Consider the following 5,617-nt stretch of genomic DNA (forward strand, 5'->3'; position numbering starts at 1 on the left):
GTCCAGTAGCACCTCAAAGACCAACAAGATTTTTTGGATATAAACTTTAGAGAGTCAAAGCTCTCTGATGGAGGTTTGACCCTCAAAAGCTTATACCCTGAAAATCTTGTTGGTCTTAGAGGTGCTACTGGCCTCGGATCTTGCTGTTCTAGCTAAATTAATATAAATACCCAGTTAGAAATCAAATTATATCCCTGCTAATCTATGGGATTCTCAAACTAGTATTGTTGAGTTTTTAAGAAAATTTTTATTTGACAGGAGATCTAAATAGGTTTACCATGTCTGCTTGCAAAGCCCAAGAAGGGGGAGCTAGCCAGCACTTACGGAGGGATAGCACTCTATACAAATATTTGTCCAGCGTGAGGTTGGTGGGGGGGGCCTTTTAATAAAGCAGTGTAGTAGCTGCTTATTTGCTAGAGGAGCACGGTTTAACAAAAACTGTTTGCAACTTTTGCAGAGTACTTGAATGTGATTGATGTACAATTTTTGCTGCACTTGTTAAGCAAGTCTAATAACTTAAAGAATGAATGAATGTATTCATGTGACAAACTTTAAGACCAAAATAACTGTGAAGTTAAAATTTCTCAATAGGATTTGTGTTAATGAAGTTTGTGGCTTCTCTTTGTTGTTTCTGGGCATAACATACATGTTAACTCTTAATTGGTACAACAGTTTATCCCCACATGGTAGAAGCTGGGAGGTTATTTCAAGGATTATGAATGTCTGAAATGTGTGTTAGCAGTTTACCTCTAGCATAAATATGTGGGCCACCATTCCATCTATTTTGTTACAGAGCCAGGACTCGACGTTGAGTATTCTGTCTACAAATGGGCCAAAGGCCTTACAATGACAACGCTTGTGAGAAATTGTTGCCAGTGTAACTAATGTGCCCAGAGTTATATTAATTGTGTATTTGAGTTTTCAATAGAATAACACTGAGCCTAAAGTGTTGAGTAGCGGCTGAGGTCAAAACAATACATAAAGGTAAAAAATGGAGGATTTGCAGCAAAATTATTGGAGACTTCTGGAGTGCTTAGTGAAACAAGCTAGGTTGCTCCTTGTTCCCTGAAAAGGAAGGAGTAGAAATGGTCCCCAAACCGTTGGCTACTGGCACTTCTAAGTAATTGGCATTTTCTAGATCATTTTGTAGTAAAGATTATGTATTTGCTTCACCAGTTTAATAGACTCAGGACACTTTCCTAAAAGTACGCCACTGAATAATATGGAGCTTACTTTTGAGTAGACTTTAGAATTGTTCCATAACAGTGCGATCCTAAACAGAGTTAACAACCTTTTAAGTCCACTGAAATCATGCTTAGGGTTTCACTGTCAGTGGACACACATGCTGGTTTCAAAGACACTCCCATCATGGTATTTTTTGAGTTTACAATCAAGTAAAATGGACTGGCTCTTTTTTGACTTTGGGATGACTATATAATAATTGGTGTGTTTTTTCTTGAAATTAGACATGTGCTCTGATTTGTCATTTGACCAGGCTTGGGGGGAAATTATGGTATTGTTTGTCATTGTAGGGTGTTGAGATTTGGTTTCTGTTGGTTCTGAATAACAAAATGGATTACTAAAAGAAAACTGAAAATGAATTTTAGTAGAGCTGCAAAGTAAATTTGAAACAAAGTGGCTGTGTGTTAGAGGTAGACAAGTAACAGATTTACAAAGGACTTCTCAAGTTTCAGCAGTAAAATCATAGTAGGACATTAAAAATGCAGAAGGAAAATCTTACTACAGTTACATTTGAAAACTTTACACTACAGAATCTGATGTGACTTTTACCTGAAATATACAAGTTTTCCCAAGTGAAATTAAATTGCTGTTAGCAACAGAACTGCTGTGAAGCATACTTGCTGCAGAATTATTGGCCTGGTTATCTTCTCACTAGATCCAAGTACCAGTTCTGGCTCAAAGCAAACTGTTAGGGCCAAACTGCAAGTGACAGTGGCCACAGGTCTATCCTATGGCCTCCCACATCATTTTAGAAGCATTTGTCATTTTTTAAAATTACCACTGGACCCTGATCTAAAGCACACACGTGGTGCAATGGCCCTGGGAGTTCCTGTTCTGGCACCTGAGAAGTATGCACTCCCTGGATTGGGGCCTTGCAGCAATTTTAAAAGAACTACGACTGCTTCTAAAATGGCCACTGACCATGGTAGTTAAGATCTTCCTTAGGATGCTAAGGAGCAAAGCTTGTACCTGCTCTTAATCAATCTTCCCTCCACTGTTTATATTCTGTATAGAAATTGAGAGAGTTCTAAATTGTAAATTTTTTAATATGGAAATGTTCTTCATTGGGTCACTGAGACATTCTAAAGACTGGCCAGTGATGATGAGATGCACGCTCAGTACCAAATACTGGCTTTCTTTGGTGTTCGTTGCTGCAGTGGCCACACAATAGGAGGCAAAGTGATTCCTTCCATTGGCACAACTTCTTTTGAAGTGCACATTTAAACATCCCCCTTTATGAACTATTTGGGGCAAAAATAAACCGATAAATAATCTGTAAAGTGTGGCTAGATTTGAACTCTTTTCAACAAAATTTAAAAGCTATTAGTAGGCATCATAAATTTGAGAGATGTGGGAAGTCTCTTAAAGTTGCCTTCCAACTAAAGTCACAGGAAGTTTAATATTGAAAGGGCCAGGTGGTGATCCAGCAGCCTATACTGCCTGGCTGTTGTCTCCACCCCTTGTGTGGACAAAGCAAGGGGGAACAATAGGGAAGTTGAACATTTGATAGGTGTCTGATTCAATTTGTGCATAAATGGAGATGAGTATGGGGCTAGTGAGAATGTAATTACTTCTGGATCTAACTTTTTTACCACTAATCATTGGCAAAACTTACAGGACAATCCTGTGCAAAGTTACACCCTTCTAAGCCTGTTTACATCAGTGGATTTAGAGGGGTGTCGCTCCATTTAGGATTATTGTTATTGATGTAAATAAATGCAGGAGTGTGATGCTGAGTGACTGGCAAATCCAAGAGTTGCTGACAGGATGCGGTTCCTATCGTTCTTGCATAAAAACTAATCAGACAAAACTGCTTCGAGGGAGGCAGTCTTATTGCTCCATTGTATGCACTGGCGCAAGTGCTGGCGCACTACGTTGCATAGGATTTCTGGACTTTCCTGATCTGGTACAAATGTGTTGGCGGGGAAAACGTGTATGTATAATTTATATACTTGAATCTACCTACCACGTTTACATTTCTAGATTCCTTTTATAAAAGGTGCTATTTCTGTATTTAAAAAGCTGTAATTTTTTTAAAATGTAAAGCTGCTTCCTGTTTATAACATTGCACTGCTAGTTATTATCTTGGTATTAACTTTGCAGCTGCTTGTGAAACTTCTTCATTGGTTAGGAATGTCTTTCCTCCTCTCTATGTTCTTTATCTATTCTCTGCGTATAATATTAAGAGCACACACTATTGTTGGAGGGACATATTTTTATACTTTCCCTTAGATAAAGGCTAATCTTTGTAAAATAATAAAGGTAAAGCTAAAAATTAGGGGTTGCTTTTTTGTTTTTAAAAATTGATTATGTATTTCTCATCCAAAAAAAGTTTCTTGCCACGTATGCCTAAAAACCTGTTTTCTAATCATCTTTCCTTCATCTTGTTGCAGCTGCCCCTTGGGAAATGCTAGAGGTCTCTATTTTGTATTCTCCTGCATAAGATCTTGTTCACAAAATGCAGGAGAATTGAAGTGGCAATAAAATAAAATTAGCACAGCAAGAGGAAAAGTGCTCCTGCCCTCAATCTTTGCAGGCCATTTTTAAGACGGAGCGTTCTGATGTGTGATCCTCCCATCTCCAGCCTGAAGTGGTACAGTCTGGTCTGCTTTGTCATTCCCACCTCTCCTGCACGTGTGAACCATGCTTAGAACGAACAGTCCTTGACCCTGAAGTGGCCAATTGCCTTTGGACATCACCTACAACAACAAATCCCTTGCAGGAAAGAATCGGGTTCCCAATCTGGTTAGCAGGTACTCTAGATGCTGTTCTTGGAGTCATTTCTGAAATCTGTTGAAAGGGAGAAAATCTGGCTGCTTGATACATAATTTGCATATTTGTCCTTCATACATGGATACATTAGAGGAAAAGTTAATTCTGAAAAGAAATTTGCTACATAATACTAAAACTTCTGTAACAAGTTCATTTGGGTTGTAGGAGAAACGCATCAGATTTTTGTTCTTTGACCACGCTTAATTTACCCTATTTACCATTTGACAAGTGTGAAACTACATCTTAGTATTTCTGAGACAAAGGCCAAATTGTGCTACAGATAGCGGGCAGAGGAAAAGACAAATACCGTGATATATGAGAGAAGGTGTGTTTTTTAAGTGTACGTTCCCCTTCCTTCCACCATACCACTGGGTCTTCAAAAGATTTGCTTTGACTTACCACATGATGGCAGTAGTGCTTGTGTGACAAGCCAGGAAGCTATAAACACGTTTTTAAAATCGCAGCAGTGCAAGCTCCTCTGCGACTTCTGGTTTTGGTATTTTTTGCTCCATGGGTCTATAATTCATTTCCTGTTTTAGGCTGCCATGCACCTATAAGTTTCAGATCCATTGCAATTATTCCTTCTACTTCCTTTATTGGGTGATAAATGAAAATGAGCAAAGGGACTGCAGTATTGAAGCATGAAACATTAAAATATTGAAAGGTTGCATTTAAACTGCTTTTGCAAAGAACAGCAGGATTTTGTGCCAAATTATCAGGAAATGTAACCACAGCCCTCTGGTTTAGAGTTTGTTTGCAATCCAGCAGGAAACAGGAGTGTGCCAAGAGTCACTTTATACCTTGTGGAAAAGAAATAGCGTAGCATGGAAGGTGATATGCCTCTTGTTCTCAGTTCAGTTTAACGGGGCTATTTACACACTTCAAGTGATGGGAGTCGCAGACAGGTGAGAATATATATGTAACATGATGGCATCTCTGTCCTCAGACTGGAAGAGGCAACTGGTGTTTTCTCTCACTTCTAAAGCTGTTACCACAGTTAATGTTTTTGTGGCTGTTTCTCTAGAGATGGCCTGAACAAAACTAGAGCAGAACCACTCAGGGTTTCCCTTCTCTCTCTGCCTTGGGCCTTTTTGCCTTCATCAACAAAATGGGAGAATGTGGCACATTGACGACAAACTTGAAACAGGCTTTCTGTGTTTGTCATGTGACTACTGTTGTCTGCAGCGCCAGGAATGGGAAGGAAGCAAAAGCTCCCAGGGGACCAAATGAAAGAACAGGGATGGATCCTGGGATGCGTCCAAGTGAATTCTTAACAAACTTGGGAGTTTTGAGATGAGATTTATTACTTAGGTATCTTAATACCTTTGGTCTCTGCCTTAAGAACCAAGCTACTCTTTTGATCGGTTCTGGCAATCACTGAACAGATGCTATTGACAATGTTTGCTGCACATTACTGCCACCACATTCTGTCTGATGTTGGTTGTTTAAAAGATGCATCTGATGGTGCAAACGCAAAGGGGACAAATTGCAAGCAATTTCCTGCTTTATACAAGTCAGTAAATTTAATGACCTAAATGCCTATGACTCAAGAGGATATTGTCTCGTTGGTATTATTTAGTTCTTGGATTGGATGAAATTAACT

This window comes from Eublepharis macularius, chromosome 9, assembly GCF_028583425.1.
Source record: "Eublepharis macularius isolate TG4126 chromosome 9, MPM_Emac_v1.0, whole genome shotgun sequence".
NCBI lineage: Eukaryota > Metazoa > Chordata > Lepidosauria > Squamata > Eublepharidae > Eublepharis > Eublepharis macularius.